The 20,375-nt window shown below is 49.7% G+C and overlaps 1 protein-coding gene and 1 long non-coding RNA gene across 4 annotated transcripts in view; one reads left to right on the top strand and one right to left on the bottom strand.

Annotated features, from left to right (window-relative positions):
- The window catches only part of LOC115085171, a 37,210-nt gene extending 25,814 nt beyond the window's left edge, over nucleotides 1-11,396 (bottom strand). Inside the window, exon 1 of the long non-coding RNA XR_003854750.1 lies at nucleotides 11,107-11,396. This is a non-coding gene — a long non-coding RNA (uncharacterized LOC115085171). The remainder of the gene's footprint in view (nucleotides 1-11,106) is intronic.
- A 170-nt stretch (nucleotides 11,397-11,566) lies between these two features.
- Nucleotides 11,567-20,375, top strand: part of ZNF407 (zinc finger protein 407) — a 1,322,856-nt gene continuing 1,314,047 nt past the window's right edge. For 2 of the 3 annotated variants that reach the window (XM_029590864.1, XM_029590863.1), the window contains exon 1: nucleotides 11,572-11,776. The gene's annotated coding sequence lies outside the window, so the exon portion shown is untranslated. Of the gene's footprint in view, nucleotides 11,777-20,375 lie in introns of all 3 variants that reach the window. The other variant, XM_029590865.1, reaches the window with a different exon arrangement.

Genomic DNA, 20,375 nt, shown 5'->3' with positions numbered 1-20,375 from the left:
TCCCATGCAGGTACTGGGATTATGGCTTTCAAAGACAGGAGCCTCGCCAGGGTAGCTTCCAATGCTGCCTTCTTGTGTATTGGACACTGGGATTCCACAAACCTGTCCGGAGGGATATGATGGAGGTCCAGATAATACCCCTCTCGGATGATGGCGAGGACCCACTGGTCCGACGTAATCTCGACCCATCTGGGGTAGAAGAGGGTTAACCTGCCCCCTATGGCTCCGTCCCCCGGATGGATCGGCTGATTTTCATTGGGAGGCGCAGCCAGGACCTGAACCCATGCCGGCTCCCCTCTTGTGCTGCTTGGTCCGAAAGGTCTGGTTCCTGGCCTGAGGATGAGGTGCCTGGTAGCGAGTCCTATAGGGAATGAAATGTTGGGAGCTTCTGCCTCTGGATGGCCTTGGAAAGGCGCGCTGGTTCCTTTTGAACCTGTCTTCCGGCAGTCTAGGTACTGGAGAGGTGCCCCATGTGCTGGCCAGTTTATCAAGGTCGCTGCCGAACAGGTGAGAGCCCTTAAAGGGCATTCTGGTGAGGCGTGTCTTAGAAGGAGCATCGGCTGACCAGTTCCGTATCCAGAGCTACCTCCTGGCTGCCACTGAGGATGAGACTCCCTTGGCTGTTGTACGGACTAGGTCGGATGCGGCATCCGTGAGGAACGAGAGAGCTGACTCCATGTCTGCTGCCGGAGCATTGTTCCTGACCTGTGACAAACAGGAACGCGTCACCACTGTGCAGCAGGTTGCGATCCGCAAAGATAGAGCTGCCACCCCAAAGGTCTGTTTCAGGATGGCGTCCAGTCGCCGGTCATGAGGCTCCTTGAGGGCCGCCCCCCCCTCAACTGGAATGGTAGTGTGCTTGACCAGAGCGCTAACCAAGGCGTCCACCTGAGGGCACGCCAGCATCTCCTTGATTGCCGGGTCCAGGGGGTACATGCCCGACCCCATTGAATGAGGCCTCTGGCGCAGTCCACTCCAAATCGATCAGTTGTTGTGCTGCTTGCAGGAAGGGAAAATGGCGGGCTGTAGGCCGAAGACCTTCCAGCACGGGGTTCTGCGTAGCTGCCGCCATAGTGCTGGGGCCAGGAATAGCCAACTCCGTCAGGCACTGAGAAACCAGGTCGGAGAGATCTTCCTTGGGAAAGAACCGCCGCATAGTTTGATATGGCTCAATCCCCGAGCGAAGTTCCCCCTCCTCGGGGGGTTCGGACTCGTCCTCTGAAACATCAGGGTCCGCATGAGCCGGAGTGCCCGGAGGCGGGTGCCCGCGATAAGGGCGAGAAGCTGACTGCATCTGTACAAAGGCATGGATCCCTTTAAACAAATCCACCCAGGAAATGGAAGCGGTCTCTAGTCGTCTGGGTACCAGGTCCCCCACGATCCCTGGTTGTTCAAGACTGCCTGCTAAGTCCGGGGCGGCCCCTGGGGAACTGTCGACAAACCTCGGTTGAGACTGGTCCTGGCCCGAGGCTCCCACGGCCTCCTCACATTGGGCACAAAGGGAGTCTGGCTCCTCGCTCTGCGTGGCTCTAAGCTGGCATGCTGAGCAGAGGCTGAGAGCTTTCACGCCGGAATCAGGAGGCGCCGCCACGGGAGACGCCAGGGCGTTTAAATGTTCCATCGCGGCTTCCGAATGCAGGGCGCCGGCGCTTAATAATAATATGCGCTCAATAATATGCGGCCAGCAATATACGCTTAATGATATACAATATGCGTTCAATAATATGTGGTCAGCAATATACGCTTAATGATATACAATATGCGTTCAATAATATGCGGTCAGCAATATACGCTCAATAATATACAATGTGCGCTCAATAATATGCGGTCGGCAATATACGCTCAATAATATACAATATGCTCAATAACAGGCGCCTATCATGGGCGCTCAATTCCTGAACAAGGCAGACAAGATGGCGACCTCCACGGCGTGCCGCATGCGGGCAATGCCGCCGATCCTCGTACCTCGGAGACCCCAAAAAAAAAGAGATGTACGCCTTACCTGATCCACGGAGCTTCCCGGCTAAAACCCGGGCGGTCTCCGGCTGCGGGGGGAGAGGGGAAATACCTTCACCGCCGCGCTTGAGGAAATGCACCCGCTGCCTCTAAGCCGCCGAACTCGTCTCGCTCGGGGCTAAGTCCACGCCGGGACCGAGGCCTAGACCTCCGAGGGATCACGGAAATCACCCCGGGAAACTCAACTGAGGGAGGGACCCGAGGGTATCACCGCAGGAGTGCGGGGCTCGTCGTCTGTAGAAATTTAGTAAGTTAGAATGTAGAAAGTAGAAAGTAGTATTGGAAAACACGCTCAGCGAGCGTGCAGGCTCTCCAAACTGCTTTGGAGATGGAAATTACTGAAGTGCTTCACTTCCTGTGGGGGTATATGTACCCGTGCTGACGTCAGATCAGTCTCCAACTGCTGGCACGAGCACACTATACACCACTTGTTCTGAGTCCATCTGGCTACACGCTAGGAAATCCTTTTTTCCACATTTCCTCTTGCCCATGAAGCTTAGAGCAATGTTGGACTCAGAGCAATGTTGGAGTCGCATTAACCGTGTGTATGTTTATTGAATAAGGGTATTATCTCCAGGTAGTAGCCGTCATTCCCGTGAGCCACCCACTCTTCATTCACGTCCTCTAGACTTTATGGATCCACAGTGTTTATCCCACGCCCCTTTAAAGTCCTTCACAGTTCTGGTCTTCACCACTTCCTCCGGAAGGGCATTCCAGGCATCCACCACCCTCTCTGTGAAGGAATACTTCCTTACACTGGTTCTGAGTCTTCCTCCCTGGAGCTTCAAATCGTGACCTCTGGTTCTGTTGATTTTTTTCCGATGGAAAAGGTTTGTCGTTGTCTTTGGATCATTAAAACCTTTCAAGTATCTGAAAGTCTGTATCATATCACCTCTGCTCCTTTCTTCCAGGGTGTACATATTTAGATTCTTTAACCTCTCCTCATAAGTCATTTGATGAAGACCCTCCACCTTTTTGGTCGCCCTTCTCTGGACCGCCTCCATCTTGTCTCTGTCTATTCGGAGTTACGGTCTCCAGAAATGAACACAGTACAGGTGAGGCCTCACCAAGGACCTGTACAAGGGGATCATCACTTCCCTTTTCTTACTCGATATTCCTCTCTCTATGCAGCCCGGCATTCTTCTGGCTTTAGCTATCGCCTTGTCACATTGTTTCGCCGACTTCAGATCATTAGATACTATCACCCCAAGGTCTCTCTCCTGCTCCGTCACATCAGCCTTTCTCCCCCCATCGAATACAGTTCGTTCAGATTTCCACTCCCCATATGCATGACTCTGCACTTCTTGGCATTAAATCTCAGCTGCCATATCTTTGACCACTCTTCCAGCTTCCTTAAATCCCATCTCATTCTCTCCACTCCTTCCGGTGTGTCCACTCTGTTGCAGATCTTAGTGTCATCCGCAAAAAGACAAACCTTACCTTCTATCCCGTCCGCAATGTCGCTCACAAAGATAATGAACAGGTCTGGTCCCAACACCGATCCTTGCGGTACACCGCTTAAAACCGCTCTCTCATCAGAGAGAGTTCCATTTACCATCACACATTGTCTTCTGTCCGTCAACCAGTTTCCAATCCAGGCCACCACCTCGGCACTCACTCCTAAGCTTCTCATTTTATTCACCAGTCTCCTTCGCGGGACTGTATCAAAAGCTTTGCTGAAATCCAAGTAGATGACAGAGTGCTCTTCCTTGATCCAATTCCTTGGTTACCCAGTCAAAAAAGTAAATCAGATTTGTCTGACAGGATCTTCCCCTGGTGAATCCATGATGCCTCTGGTCCAGCAATTCTCCCGACTGTAGATAGTTCACTATTCTCTCTTTCAACAGTGACTCCATTACTTTTCCCACCACTGAAGTGAGGCTAACTGGTCTGTAGTTACCAGCCTCTTCTCTGTTCCCACTCTTGTGAAGTGGGACCACTGCTCTTCTCCAATCACTCGGCACCACTCCCGTTTCTAGGGATCTATTGAACAGGTCACACAGCGGACCCGCCAGCACATCTCTGAGCTCCCTCAGTATCCTGGGATGAATCTCATCAGGACCTATGGCTTTGTCCACTTTCAGTTTCCAAGGCTCTTCCCATACAATCTCTACTGTAAATGGAGTTACATCTACTCCACTCCCCTCCAGTTTCTTGTTAGCTAGAGACGGTCCTTCTCCAGGGTCCTCTTTAGTAAACACAGAACTGAAGTATTCGTTTAATATTTCTGCCATTTCTTCGTCTCTCCACACATTGATCCTTTCCACCTTTCAATTTCACTATACCACTTTGAACTTTTCTTTTTTCACTGATATATCTGAAAAATGTTTTGTCACCTCTCTTTACGTCCTTGGCAATCCTCTCTTCCGCTTGACTTTTTGCTGTCTTGATTAATTTCTTCGTCTCTCTCAGTTCTACCAGATATTCTTCTCTGTGCTCCTCCCTTTGGGAGCTTTTATATTTCTTGAATGCTGTTCTTTTGGCCTTTGTCAGCCACCTCCTTTGAGAACCATATAGGTTTCATTTTTCTTTTGCTTTTCTTTACTTTTCTAACATATAGATTAGTTGCCTTGGTAACTGCTCCTTTTAGATTGGTCCACTGTTGATCCACATCTCTCTCGTTCTCCCAGCCTTTTAGTTCTCCCTCCAGGTACTTCCCCATTTCATCAAAGTCCGTGTTTTTGAACTGCAAAACTTGGGTCTTTGTGCTTCTTTTCCGTATCCTTTTTGTGATATTAAACCATACCGTTTGATGATCGCTGCTGCTGAGGTGGGTGCCCACCTGGACATAGTGAGCACTAAGTTGAGTATAGCTCCTTCTCTCATGGATTCCATTACCATTTGTTTGAACAAAGCTACTTGCAGGGCATCCATTATTTCTCTACTATTATTAGATTCTGCTGATGGGATTCTCCAGTCTACATTTGGCCACTTCTCCCTTCTTGCCTATCTTTTGGATGTCTTCAACGAGATCTCCGTCAGCTCTTCCTTTTGGTTTGGAGGCCTGTAAACCACTCCAATAAAAATGGATGCCCCATCTTTTTGTTGGTCGGCCCATAGTGCTTCTTCATTGCCCCATCTTCCTTGCAGCTCAGATGCTTGGATATTGTTTCTGACATAAAGAGCCACTCCTCCCCCTTTCCATCACCACCTACTGGCTGAACGCAGAACTCAAGATTACACGGTTCCGGAAGGAGCTTTGATGCATATTGTCCAATCAAGGATTTCTGTAGCAATTGGGCTACGTTTGCTGAGAGAAGGATATATAATAGGAGAAAACTGTTGCGATTCCGGGCCGGTCCCGGAATCGCCGCTTACCCCTTGGCCGCCCCGGTTCCGGGCCGCCTTCCCCGTGCCTCCTGAGACCGCTTCCGCCGCAGGCCCGACACGTTCCCACCTCCCCCGGGCCTGCAGGCTCCTCTGCCGCCCCGCTCCTGCTCCGGCGGAGCAGCCGGCGTCTCGCCGCGGCTGGCTCCACCCCCTAAGCGCGCGCGCTCGTCTCGGGTTCCCATTTAAAGGGCCAAGCGCGGGGGAACTTGGTTCCTCCCTCGGATGACGTCAGAGGCTGCAGGGCTACTTAAGCCCTGCAGTTCCGGCTCTCAGGGCCTTGCAACAAGGTTCCCTGTTTGTTCTAGTTCCTGTTGCGGAGTTCCTGGTTCCTTCCTGGTGTTCCCTGGGTCTTGACTCGGATCGGCTGACGGTGTTCCTTGGTTCCTGACTCTGGCCTGGCATTCGGTGATTCTCTGGCTTCTGACGTTGGACTGGCTTACGGTGATCCCTTGGCTCTTGACTCTGGACTGGCAAGCGACGATTCTCTGGCACACGACTCTGGACTGGCAAGCGACGATCCTCTGGCACACGACCTTGCACTCCTCCTGACTCGGCCCCCGCGGGCTCTCCTAAGTCCCAGCGGCCGGGTCCCTACGGGCGGACTCCTACGAGCTCCTCTCGGGGGAGGATCGGCTTCCAGGGTGAAGACCATCTCTCCACAGCGCCAGTACCACCGTCCTCCTCCTCCTTGCCAAAGCCCTTGGTCGCATAGGGCTTCCTTGGTTCTTCCTCAGGCCATCCACGAGTCCGTGCTTGCCGCCTCCCCGTCGGGACCACTGCTGCAAACCTTCACAGCATCCCATCCATCAGTTCCGGTTGGCCCAAGGGTCCACGAAGCTAACAAAAACACCTGGTTCATAGACCCATAGCTCAACAGAAGTTGGTTCAGACTGAGTAAGGAGCCTCAAAAGCAGGAGGAAACTGCCAGGCCAAAAAAATAAGGATTTGTGCACATTTTTTCACATATTCTAAGTAAAAATCTCAAATTTGAATCTGAAAATATTTAAAAATGTGTTCTACACTTGGCACACGTTGAAAGGAAAAAAAAAAATGACTAGATTTTTTTGATAAGATTTCACCCTAAATAAAAACAAAGGGACAAATGTTAAGTTTTGGACCAAAAAATTCAAGAAATTTTCAAGTCAATTTACTTGGACATTTAAAAAAATGTTTATCTTTTGCCCAAAATTTTAATTGCCTAAGCTTCAGGAAGTAGGAACCATTTCCACAAGAAGATTATACAGCAACACCATCTATAAACTATGCCACAGTATTTTTGCTTAAAAGCAGAAAATGTAAGAATGGGGGCAAATATTTTGGCACAACTGTTTTGTAGTAGAGAAGAAAAACATTTCTGTGCATCTTATAGTTAAAGCAGGTTGCAGTAGAGATACTGAGAAGTCTTGTCAGCCATGCCCTTTAGTTCACATGATTATTAAGTAATGCTCGGAACATGTCCCTAAATATTCATTACCAGCTGTAGGACATTCATAGCACATAATTGTAGGTTTGAGTATACAGTATAAATGTATTGCTCTCTTATTTGTACCTAGATGAGGGAATTGAGAGGTAGCTTACAATGAATGTGGGTCCTGAATCACAACTACTGCTTGAAACTCTTTTGTTTTCAGTAGTGTTGGCCTTTCTATTTCAAGTGGCCACCAGATGTCATCATAATGCTTTTCATTTTCCAGCTCTGCATTCTTCTGTTAAAGCATATGGGTACAGTCGTCTTTGGGGAAATATCAGCTGCCTTACAGAAGTGTCTATTTGTTTCTCATCTTCTTTGCTTCATTGAGAACTGCATACTGTTTCAGTATTCTCCCAATATGGACCCTAATCTGCTGATTTTTTTGAGAAAATCTTCTAAAGTGTACAGCTTTGCTTAATAAAAGAGCAAAATATCTAAAAAGGATATGGTTGCTATAAGATATATTTGGGTTTTATGACTCAGTCCTGGAATACTGACTAGTATTAAAGGGTTAAGTCCTTTCTTTTTGATCTAATAGTAGCTGTTCTAGATTTTTTCTTCCAGCTTATTCAGAACTTGGGCTGGATTCTGATGCCAGGAGCCTTCATTCACAGGCACAGCTACCCTGAGCTTTTCCCCTTACATTAACAGACCCATCCTCCCATAATTCCTTGTCTGGTCATTGCTGCAATGGTCTTGAGGCTGCGAGTTATGCACCAGGGTTCCTCCTTGATCCCTGGATCATGGGTTCTAATTCCAGCCACAAGGCATCAATTTAACAATGACCATGACTTCTTTCATCCTCTGCCCTAGGGGACTGTGAACACTGCTTCCATAGCACCCTGAGCTCCAGATGACCCAGGGTGTGAAAGACCCTATTCAGTGAATGCATAATTTCATCTGAGGAACTGTTAAAAGGGTGCTGCAAGGTAACTACATAGTGGAAAATCCAACATCGCTTTGGGTGATTCTTTGGAAGCTGGAAGGCGATTTATATTAAATATAACAACCATCCTGCTATCATTGTATACTTTCAAGTAATGGTGATAGTATCTCAGTTTGTTCTCAGTTTGCACTGAGACATAACCTAAAGACAGCCCAAGATTCAAGGAAACTGAAGGGGAAAGGAGTGGGGCTGGGACCAAGAAACAGTCAATTTTCCCTCCTTCAAGAAAAATGAGAAATATGCATTTGCTGCATTTACGGTATAAATACTAAGGCTGATATTAAAAGTATTTGTGCAAGTAACTTTTGGAGGTATGTGCACAAATCCAAGATTTGAATATTTCCCCCTTTGACCACATAAATTTTGTATACAAAACTCATTGTGCGCACAAAATTATCCAGATAGAAAGGAGCATTGATGGAGGTGTACCCAGGTGGGGCTAAAATCTAGCTGGTGCACATTCATATTGAGTGTACTCTGGCTAAAGTTACAAGCACAAGTCTAGTCAGAAAAATAGCTGACCTAAATTACGGGCCGATACAGTAAAAACGCGGGAGAGCGTTTTAGCGCCCACTCTCCTGTGCGCGCGATTCAGTATTTTAATTTATTGAAATTAAGCCCGGCGGTAAAAAGAGGCGCTAGGGACACTATTGCGTCCCTAGCGCCTCTTTTTTGACGGAAGCGGCGGCTGTCAGCGGGTTTGACAGCCAACGCTCAATTTTGCCAGCGTCAGTTCTCGAGCCTGCTGACGGCCACGGGTTCAGAAACCGGATGCCAGCAAAACAGAGCGTCCAGTTTTTGACCCGCCAGCTGCGGGCCTATTTTAAATTTTTTTTTATTTTTTTTAAACTTTCGAGACCTCAGACTTAATATCGCCATGATATTAAGTCTGAGGGTGCACAGAAAAGCAGTTTTTACTGCTTTTCTGTGCACTTTCCAGGTGCCCGGAGAAATTAGCGCCTACCTTTGGGTAGGCGCTAATTTCTGAAAGCAAAATGTGCGGCTTGGCTGCACATTTTGCTTTCTGAATCACACAGGAATACCTAATAGGGCCATCAACATGCATTTGCATGTTGCGAGCACTATTAGGTTCGGGGGGGGGGGGGGGGGGGGGGGGGGGGGTTTGGATGCGCTATTATCCCTTACTGATAAGGGGTAAAGCTACGCATCCAAATGCCTGCTAACAGTGAGCTCCGTCAGAGCGCACTGTATCTATCGGCCTGTTAGTTGGGTAAAGTCATGTGCATAACTTCATCCGAATATAATCAGTGGCATACTTATGTGTGTATGCCCTGATGAAGATCTGGGGAAGGTTCCTGGCATAACTTTACCTGGATAACTTGCCTGCTCATCAGCTCTCTGAATACTGACCTCACTAACGGGCCGATACAGTAAGGGGTAAAAGCGCGTGGAAAACACGCAGCCACCCCCCGAAACTAATAGTGCCCGCAACATTCAAATGTATGTTGATGAGCTTATTAGTTAGTCCCTTGCGATCCAGAAAGTAAAATGTGCAGCGAAGCCAGCACCGGGAAAGTGTACAGAAAATCAGAAAAAAAATGCTTTTCTGTACACCCTTCGACTTAATATCATAACGATATTAAGTCAGAGGGCCCAAAAAAAAAAAAATCTGTCCACGGCCCACGGGTTGGAAAACGGACGCTCAATTTTGCCAGCGCCCGTTTTCCGAACCCGTGGCTGTCAGCGGGTTTGACAACCGATGCCGGTAAAATTAAGCATTGGCTGTCAAACCTGCTCCCACCGCCGCTTCTGTCAAAAAGGAGGCACTAGGGACGCGCTAGTGTCCCTACCGCCTCCTTTTTACCGCAGGCCTTAATTTGCATACCTTTCCTTAGTGAATCGCACGACCAGGAGAGTGGCCTGCGCGCGTCAGGAGAGCAGGTGCTCGCTGGCTCTCCCGTGCGGTTTACAGCCCGTAATTGGAGAACACAGAGCTAGGAAGATTTGTTAATGTCTACATATAATCAATGATGTGCTACTAGTTTCTTATGATGGAGCTTTTAAGAGCCCTGCTACACTTAATGGAACCTTCGTGTTTTTCCATAAAATTATTTAACCCTCAATCACACTATTACATATAATAAAAAATATGCATGTAAAATATAACCACCTAATACTACTTAAATTCATATTCTAATCATGAGATTTTTGGTAAGTTCTTATACCTTTTCATTGGTTTAACATACTTCCAAAAATGTTCCATATAAGCTTTTGAGATCACCTAGGTCCCTTCTTCAGATATGAATGCATGTTTCTAATTGAAAATCTGAAGAAATATTATGCATGAGCTTTTAGAACAGGCAGGTTCTAACTTGGAAAATTTGTCCATTCACCCAAAAAGCTATTGCAGCCTGCATCAATTTACTTCAGGATAAAGACAGTTACTAGAGCTCTGTATTGCACATTCCAGTCACCAAACTAGCATTTTTTCTACTTTTTTGTTGAACAGTAATTTTTACGATTTAATGATAGTGATATCAGTCTCTTCTCTTAGCTCCTGCCTGTCTTCTCCAGGCTCTTTTCCATTGTACTTTTCTTTTTACATTTCTTTAACCAGATTCCCTCCGTATCCCTCAGTCTCTTCTCTTAGCTCCTGCCTGTCTTCTCCAGGCTCTTTTCCATTGTACTTTTCTTTTTACATTTCTTTAACCAGATTCCCTCCGTATCCCTCCGTATGGACTCTGGTACCTCCAGGTTAAAGCACTTTCAAGCTTTAACCCGTTCTCTCTATCGTATCTTTCATAATTAATACTTGCCTTTATCTTCCTTCCAGCTTGTTTTTAAGCTTCCAAGTTCTTGACTCCCGTTGATTGTAACTTTGACTTATTCCTATCTATGGTTATTTATTGTTTACCTGAATTGTTCCTTCAGTTATACCCTCTGTTAAATGTAAACCGATCCGATATGGTTATTTACTATGAAGGTCGGTATAAAAAACTGTTAAATAAATCCAACATTGAATTTTTCTTTCATTTTTTTCTACATTTGTCCTCTCTTATCTGTATATCATCCCTCCATCTCGCATGTCTTAACGTCTATCTGCTCATCTTCCTCCATCATCCCTCTGTTTCACTTTCTTGCGCCTCTTTGTATTTTAGCAATCTCGCTTACCCTTAACATTTTCTCTTACTAAATATTCTATCTTACCTCTCTGTCAACTCCATTGCTTCACCACGCTGGGTAACCCCAGTCAAGCAAAGAAACCAACTTTTCAACATGTGCATTCGCTTGAAACGAAACAAGAGATATCAAAGACATTTCTTATTTCGTTTCATTATATTTTCAAATAGCAACATTTTGATTAAAAAAAAAACAAACAAACCAAAACAACTCCATGCACCAAGCCCGCGACCTAACCCGGAACTTCCTCTGATCACTCCTCTCTCCACCCTTTGCGAAATGATTCCGGAAGCAAGAACCATCCTGACCACTACGTACTCCTCCTGTAATGTCGGGAGGGGCAGCCGAGAATAGGATAATGTCTTCAAAAAGGGCGGGACGATTCAGCCGCTCCACCCGCAAGTCCGGCCTAGAAATAGACCCTCCTATAGTGTCGGCTACATAAAAAAAAAGAGACGTGGGGAACATCTACTCGCCTCTTGCCCTAATTAACGAATCTTCATAATGGCGCTAATTAGCTCTAAAAACGCCGCCATAGCAACTTTAAAATGGAGGCGGTCTATTTTGGGAGGGAGGGAGGGAGGCGGTGTCACGGCCGGCCAGCGCCATTTTCTTGTACGGTCATACAAATTTGCGTCCGTACAAGAAAATGGCGACAGTCACACGGGTGGCCGGTGCCATTTTCCTGTACGACAGTTTTTTATGTCCGTATACAAAAAATGGCGCCGGCCAGCCCAGAGACCGACGCCATTTTAAAGTTGCTATGGCGCCGGTCTCAGGCCGACCGGCGCCATTATGAAGACTCGTCAGATAGAGCAAGAGGCAAGTGGGTATCTTTACTGCTCATTTTACTTTACAGACATCACGGGAAGGTAAGTGGGGGCTGGGGTAGTTCTCGTCCCTAGCATCGGCATCATTTCGGGAAATGGGGAGGGAGGGTTCAGGGGAGGCTCCGGAGCAGGCCGCGAGATAAGCCGCGGGCCTGCAGGGCAGGCCACGGGTAAGAATGTGGGCCTTAGGAGGAGGCCGGGAGTTATGCTCAGGGCCTGCAGGACAGGCCGAGAGTTGGGCTTCGGGCTAGCGGGGCAGGCCGGGAATTGGGCCTTGGGCCTGCGGGGCAGGCCGGGAATTGGGCCTTGGGCCTGCGGGGCAGGCCGGGAGTTGGGCCTTGGGCCTGCGGGGCAGGCCGGGAGTTGGGCCTTGGGCCTGCGGGGCAGGCCGGGAGTTGGGCCTTGGGCCTGCGGGGCAGGCCGGGAGTTGGGCCTTGGGCCTGCGGGGCAGGCCGGGAGTTGGGCCTGCGGGGCAGGCCGGGAGTTGGGCCTTGGGCCTGCGGGGCAGGCTGGGAGTTGGGCCTGCGGGGCAGGTCTGTGGCCCAACTCTAGGAGTGCCCCGGAAGCCCAAGGCCTGGAGTTGGGCCTGGGGCCTGAGGGGCAGGCCTGGAGTTGGGCCTGGGGCCTGAGGGGCAAAACAGGGGCTTGTCTATAGGACTTCCCTGCCTCCCTCCCTCACTTCCTTAGTAATAACAACAGAAAAAGAGTATTTGGGCCATCTAGTCTGCCCAGCAAATTTCTTATGGTAATAACTGGCCTTCATGCACCTGTTAAGGGCAGTAACCGCCGTTCCGTGCAGTTTCTTGCCTTATGTTAAGGGTAGGTACTGCCGCTCCATGCAGGTTACCCCCAAACCTTATGTTAAGGGTAGTAATGTTAACATTCTAAACAAAGCTACTGTAAAATCGTATGACAATTATTACTAGCAACATTTCTACAGGGTGAGCGGTGTTCTTGATAATTCAGACTGCAGTTTGCACATTCTTTGCTTTTGGACTTGACCACAGAAGCAGTCCTGCACTTTTTCCCTAATGTCTGTGTATCAGTAACTTGGTCCCTAAAAGTCAGGGCCCAGCATTGGCTGCCATCTGAATCAAATTCCTCCTTTTCTAGTCTCCTCCTCCCCCCCCCCCAGCCGTCAGTCGTGACGTGGGGCCGGGGAAATATCTCTTTATTTCATTTCTGTAAAGATAACACAAAATAAACATTAAACAAAATGATTTTCAGATTTAAAGCCCTTCAAAAATCTAAAAAGATTGAAACAACATTTTTGGGCCTGCATATCTATTAACTTTAATACAAATTACATTTCTCTGATCACAGTGAAGGAGTTTGCACAATATTGGGGGTCTTCTAGTAACCACTACGTTTACAGAGTTGGCACCTATGTCCTAAATCATTCACATTCTAGTCCTTTCCCTGTTTCACTCGTTATTGCTTTTTCCCTATTAATCTCCATCTCTCTTGCTCCCTTCTACTCCCCAAAGGCGCCATGTGGGCACGAGATACGATATCAATCACAAACACCCACAACCAGACAAATGTGTATTCCAGTGAACCTCTATTTGTGAACATAAAAAATCTGATAAATGGTTAAGCTGGTATATTATTTATCATATCAAATAGCCATTAAATCTTGTAGGACCCTTACTCCTAGAGTCAGTATCCAAATCGAATTCTCATATGGTATAGGGTCACTTTACTTTATTTCAATTCACTATATTTTGTTCATTTTTTATATATCTTTTTTTTGTTGTTAAAGTAAAACAAGTTTACTGGCGTGTAGCCAGATGGACTCAGAACGAGTGGGTATAGTGTGCTAGCAGTTGGAGACGGATCTGACGTCAGCACGGGTGTATATATACCCTTACAGGAAGCGTAGCAACTTAGTAATTTCCGTCTCCAAAGCAGTTTGGAGAGCCTGCATGCTTGCTGAGCGTGTTTTCCAAATCTACTTTCTATTTTCTACTTACTACAACTTCTACAGCATCGAGCCCCGCACTCCTGCGGTGATACCCTAAGGTCCCTCCCCCAGTAGAGTTTCCCGGGGTGATTTCCGTGATCCCCCGGAGGTTTAAGTCCTCGGTCCGGTGGCCGACTCGCGGCAGGGACACAGCCCCCGGGCGAGGTTCAGGTGAGGCTTACGAAGCGCCTCGGTCCCGGCGTGGACGAGGCAGTGGGTGCATATCCTCAAACGCGGCGGTGAAGGTATTTCCCCTCTCCCACCGCAGCCGGAGACCACCCGGGTTCCAGCCGGGAAGCGCCGAGGATCAGGTAAGGTGTACGGCTTTTACTTCTGGTCTCCGAGGAACCGAGGATCGGCAGCGTGGCACGCCGTGGAGGGCGCCATTTTGTGGTCTTGGTCAGGTATTGAGCGCCCGTGATAGGCGCAGATCTATGACTAAGTGCATATTCTATTCCTCATTGTGCGTATATTGCTAACCGCTTATTACTAAGTGCATGTTGCATACCATTGAGCGTGTATTGCTAACCGCTTATTGCTGAGAGCATATTGAATGACATTGAGCGTGTATTGCTAACCGCTTATTGCTGAGAGCATATTGAATGACATTGAGCGTGTATTGCTAACCGCTTATTGCTGAGAGCATATTGAATGACATTGAGCGTGTATTGCTAACTGCTTATTGCTGAGAGCATATTGCATACAATTGAGCGTGTATTCATGACCGCATATTGCTGAGCGCATATGGCATATCATTGAGCGTATATTGTTAGCCGCATATGGCTGAGCGCCTGTTGTATTAAGCGCATATTGCTGCCGCATATTATTCAATGGAACAGACCGCCTCAGCGTCTTCAGCAGGGGCGCCTCCGGCCTCCGGCATTAAAGCCCTCGGCCTCTGCTCTACATGCCAGCTTCGAGCCACGCACAGTGAAGAGCCAGACTCTCTATGTGCCCAATGTGAGGAGGCTGTGGGACCCTCGGGTCAGGACCAGTCTCAGCCACGATTTGCTGACAGCCACGATTTGCTGACAGTTCAGTCTCGACCAATCGGGAATCCCGGGGGATCTTGTACCCCGGCGATTAGAGGCTGCTTCAATTTCCTGGGTGGATCTCTTTAAGGGGATTCATGCCTTTGTACAGATGCAAACGGCTTCCCGTCCAGGCCCTGCGGCTCCTGCTGTTTCTGCGGTCCCTGCGGTGCCTGCGACTGCGGCGGCCGCTGCGGTGGTGGCTCCAGCGGATCCTGTTCCTGGACCCTCACGCCCTTATCGTGAGCGGGACCTCCCGCCGCTGGACATTCCAGATCAGTCAGACCAGGAGGTTTCACAGGACGAGTCTGAACTCCCGGACGAGGGGGAACTTCCCCCAGGGATTGAGCCATATAGAACCATGAGGCGGTTCTTCCCTAAGGAGGATCTCTCGGACCTGGTGTCCCAGTGCCTGGCGGAGTTGGATATTACAGGTCCCAGCGCTACGGTGCCCTCTGCGCAGAACCCCCTGCTGGAATGTCTTCGTCCTACAGCCCGCCATTTTCCATTCTTGCAAGCAGCACAGCAACTGGTAGATTTGGAATGGGCTGCGCCGGCGGCCGCATTCAAAGGGGGTCAGGCCCTGACGGGCATGTACCCACTGGCACCGGCTATCCAGGAGCTGCTGGCGTGCCCTCAGGTGGACGCCTTGATTAGCGCTGTGGTCAAGCGCACTACCATTCCAGTTGAAGGGGGGGCGGCCCTCAAGGAGCCTCATGACCGGCGACTGGACACCATTCTGAAGCAGACTTTTGAGGTGGCAGCTTTATCTTTGCGGATCGCGACCTGCTGCACAGTGGTGACGCGTGCCTGTTTGTCACAGGTCAGGAACAACGCTCCAGCAGCGGACATGGAGTCCGCTCTCTCTCGTTCCTCACGGATGCTGCATCAGACCTAGTCCGAACAACAGCCAAGGGGATCTCATCCTCCGTAGCGGCCAGGAGGCAGCTCTGGATCCGGAAATGGTCAGCTGATGCGCCTTCAAAGACACGCCTCACCAGATTGCCCTTTAAGGGCTCTTTCCTGTTTGGCAGCGACCTTGATAAACTGGCCAGCACATGGGGCGCTTCTCCAGTACCTCGACTGCCGGAAGATCGGTTCAGAAGGAACCAGTGCGCCTTTCCAAGGCCCTCCAGGGGTAGAAGCTCCTAGCGCTTCATTCCCTACAGGAGTCGCTTCCAGGCACCTCGTCCTCAGGCCAGGAACCAGTCCTTTCGGACCAAGCAGCGCAAGAGGGGAGCAGGCCCGGGCTCCGGTCCCGGCCGCGCCTCACAATGAGAATCCGCCGATCCATCTGGGGGACGGAGCCATAGGGGGCAGGTTAACCCTCTTCTACCCCAGATGGGTCGAGATTACGTCGGACCAGTGGGTCCTCGCCATCATCCAAGAGGGGTATTATCTGGACTTTCATCATCTCCCTCCAGACAAGTTTGTGGAATCTTTCTGTCCCACACACAAGAAGGCAGCATTGGAAGCTACCCTGGCGAGGCTCCTGTCCTTGAAAGCCATCATCCCAGTACCTGCCTGGGAAGTGAATTCTGGACACTATTCCATTTATTTCAGGGTACCCAAGAAAGGGGGCACCTTTCGGCCTGTATTGGACCTCAAGTCAGTCAATCGATACTTACGGGTCCCGAGGTTTCGCATGGAAACTCTGCGCTCCGTCAAGACCGCAGTACAGCCAGGAGAATTCCTCACGGCATTAGACTTGTCGGAAGCCTACCTGCATATCCTGATCCATCCGGATCATCAGCGCTACCTACGCTTCAAGGTTCTGGGACGCCACTTCCAAGTCTGGGCTCTGCCCTTCGGGTTGGCCATGTCACCGCGGACCTTCACCAAGGTGGTCGTAGTGGTAGCAGCGGCACTCAGACGGGAAGGAATTCTGGTCCATCCCTACCTAGACGACTGGCTGATCAGGGCGAAATCTCGAGAGGAGAGCCATCGGACAACCAACAGAGTGATTGCCCTTCTGGAGAGCTTGGGCTGGGTAATCAATCTCAGCAAGAGTTGTCTACAGCCTTCCCAGTCACTGGAATACCTGGGAGTACAGTTCGACACCCAGGCAGACACAGTCAGTCTCACTACCAAGAGAAGGTTAAAACTCCAGACGCGTATCCAGTACTTGATGGGAGCCAGTCGGCCCATAGCTTGGGATTACCTGCAGGTTCTCGGCCTCATGGCATCCACCCTGGAAGTGGTACCTTGGGCAAGGGCCCATATGAGACCGTTACAACACTCCCTACTCTCTCGCTGGAGCCCCCGCTTGCGGAACTATTCCACGCACCTTCCTCTGCCAGCCAGAGTACGGACCCAGTTGCGGTGGTGGTTGCAGTCCAACCACATGAGCAGGGGGTCGAAGATGTCATCACCCACGTGGACTCTGCTCACTACAGATGCCAGCCTGAGCGGCTGGGGAGCACACTGCGAAGAACTCGCCGCACAAGGGCGGTGGAACAGAGAAGAATCCGCATGGAACATCAACCGTCTAGAGGCCCGGGCAGTCCGATTGGCATGCCTTCGATTTGCTCACAGACTGAAGAACAGAGCAGTCAGAGTGATGTCCGACAACGCCACCACGGTGGCATACATCAACTGTCAGGGAGGAACCAGAAGCCGTCAGGTATCTCTGGAGATCGCCCCACTGATGGCTTGGGCAGAGGCGAATTTTCAGGACATCTCCGCCGTCCACATTGCCGGGAAGGACAACACCACGGCAGACTTCCTCAGCAGAGAAAGCCTAAATCAGGGAGAGTGGCAGCTGTCACCCACAGCCTTCCAGATGATTGTGGATCACTGGGGGATTCCGGACATGGATTTACTGGCGGACAAGTCCAATGCGCAAGTACCCAGATACTTCAGCCGCAAGCGAGATCCGTTCTCTCACGGAATTGATGCCCTGGTGCAGCCATGGCCTCCAGGGACTCTGCTATACGCCTTTCCTCCGTGGCCTCTGCTGGGCGCCATCATCCACAAGATTCGGAAACACCAGGGCCTAGTTCTTCTAGTGGCACCAGACTGGCCAAGAAGACCCTGGTACGCGGACATGAGAAGACTATTGGCAGGGGAACCTCTTCCCCTGCCTCCTCTCCGGGACCTTCTACGTCAAGGTCCCATCCTCCACGAGGATCCAGCTCAATTCTCTCTTACGGTCTGGTCATTGAGTGGGCTAGACTGAAGAAAAAGAGGTTACTCGGAGCCCGTGATAGATACACTCCTCCGAGCTCGCAAGTTTTCCACATCTCTCACCTACGTAAGGATCTGGAGAGTATTTGAAGCATGGTGCGACACTCAAGGCACCAATCCACATGTGACTACAATCCCTATTGTGTTGGATTTCCTGCAAGATGGACTTCAGAAGGGTCTCTCCCTCAGCTCCATCAAGGTTCAGGTGGCTGCGCTGTCTTGCTATAGTCCCAGGAGGGATGGCAAGACTATTGCCAAGCACCTAGATGTTTCTCGTTTCCTGAAAGGAGTCAAGCATATTCGTCCGCCCCTGAAGTGGCCTGTGCCCTTATGGAACCTCAACCTTGTTTTGGATTTCCTCGCGGGATCCACCTTCAGACCCCTTCGGGGTCTGTCTCTCCGTTCTCTAACCTTGAAGATGGTCTTCTTGCTGGCGGTGTGCTCTGCACGCCGCATCTCAGAGCTACAAGCACTGTCCTGCCGGGATCCCTTTCTCAGGATCACTCCTGAGGCTATTCATCTTCGGACGGTTCCCTCCTTTCTACCTAAAGTGGTTTCACAGTTTCATCTTAACCAAACCATATCCTTGCCTACCACGGCGGGTTTGAAGAAATCTGAAGAAGGGCGTTTATTATGCCATCTCGACATTGGCAGATTGCTGCCCAGATATCTGGAAGTGACACAAGAAGTACGAAAGACGGACCATCTATTCATCCTGCACAGCGGGAAAAGACAAGGGGAAGCTGCCTCTCGGCCCACCATGGCCCGCTGGATTAAAGAAGTTAACAGAGCAGCTTACGTGGAGGCCGGGAAGTCTCCACCTCTGCAAGTTAAGGCTCATTCTACCAGAGCACAAGCGGCATCTTGGGCTGAATCCAGGATGCTGTCGCCTGCAGAAATCTGTAAAGTGGCAACGTGGTCCTCCCTCCATACCTTCTCCAGGTTCTACTGTCTGGATGTCCAGGCCATGGAGGACTCAGCATTTGCGAGGGCGGTCCTACATGGTCCTCAGGCAGCCTCCCGCCTAGGCTGGGAGTAAAGCTTTTGTACATCCCATTCGTTCTGAGTCCATCTGGCTCCACGCCAGGAAATGTTGAGATTACTTACCTGATAATCTCCTTTTCCTTAGTGTAGACAGATGGACTCAGCATCCCGCCCAGCTGCCTGTGCACATGGGTTTCACCGATTCAAGGTCAGCCATGTCATCTGTTTCCATAAGAGCGTACACTCTACCAGGTGTTAACGCCTTCCGGTTGGGAATGCTGGTGGTCTCCAGCCACTGTCAATCGGTCAGGGGAATCCTTTTTCACTTAGCGTCAGTACACACATCCATAACAGCTTTTGCAAGGAAGATTACTAAGTTGCTACGCTTCCTGTGGGGGTATATATACACCCGTGCTGACGTCAGATCCGTCTCCAACTGCTAGCACGAGCATACTATACCCATTCGTTCTGAGTCCATCTGTCTACACTAAGGAAAAGGAGATGATCAGGTAAGTAATCTCAACATTTCTCAAGCATGCTGATGAACTCTAAGTTGTCAAAAACTCATAAGAACCAACGTAATACGTTGTGAAGCAATAAAGTAAATGTCAAGTCACAATCAAAAAAAAGTGTTTCGAACCGCAAGGTCCTGCTTCAAGGGAAAAGACTCCTTCCGAGCTTCCTAACTTTGACATCCACTGAGATCTGTTTTCGTTCCATTGCGTTCAGACTTGCAAATGTGCGAGTCTGAACGCAGACCGCGTAAGAAGAAGTGGATGAAGTAATAGCCATTTGGAACTATGCTGATGGAATGAAAATAGATCTCAGTGGATGTCAAACAGGCCGATACAGTACAGTGCGCTCCGATGGAGCGCACTGTTAACCTGCTCTTGGACGCGCGTTTTCCCTTACCCCTTATTCAGTAAGGGGTGGAAAACGCGCGTCCAACCTGGGGCACCTAATAGCGCCCTCAACAAAATGCATGTTGATGACCCTATTAGGTATTCCCCGTGATACAGAAAGTAAAATGTGCAGCCAAGCCTGCACATTTTACTTTAAGAAATTAGCGCCTACCCAAAGGTAGGCGCTGGTTTCTGCCGGCACCGGGAAAGTGCACAGAAAAGCAGTTTTTACTGCTTTTCTGTGCACCCTCCGACTTAATATCATGACGATATTAAGTCGGAGGTCCCGAAGGGTTAAAAAAAAAAATTTTTAAAATGGGCCGGTGGCTGTCGGGCCGAAAACCGGACGCTCAATTTTGCCGGCGTCCGGTTTCCGAGCCCGTGGCTGTCAGCGGGCTTGAGAACTGACGCCCGCAAAATTGAGCGTCGGCTGTCAAACCCGCTGACAGCCGCTGCTCTGGGCTAAAAGGAGGCGCTAGTGTCCCTAGCGCCTCGTTTTGCCTGTTTCTACCGCACCACCTAATTTGCATACTGTATCGCGCGCACCGGCGAGTGGCCGTTCGTCCGCTTTCCAG

Source organism: Rhinatrema bivittatum, chromosome 2 (assembly GCF_901001135.1).
Source record: "Rhinatrema bivittatum chromosome 2, aRhiBiv1.1, whole genome shotgun sequence".
NCBI lineage: Eukaryota > Metazoa > Chordata > Amphibia > Gymnophiona > Rhinatrematidae > Rhinatrema > Rhinatrema bivittatum.
This window is presented reverse-complemented; position numbering and strand designations above follow the sequence as displayed.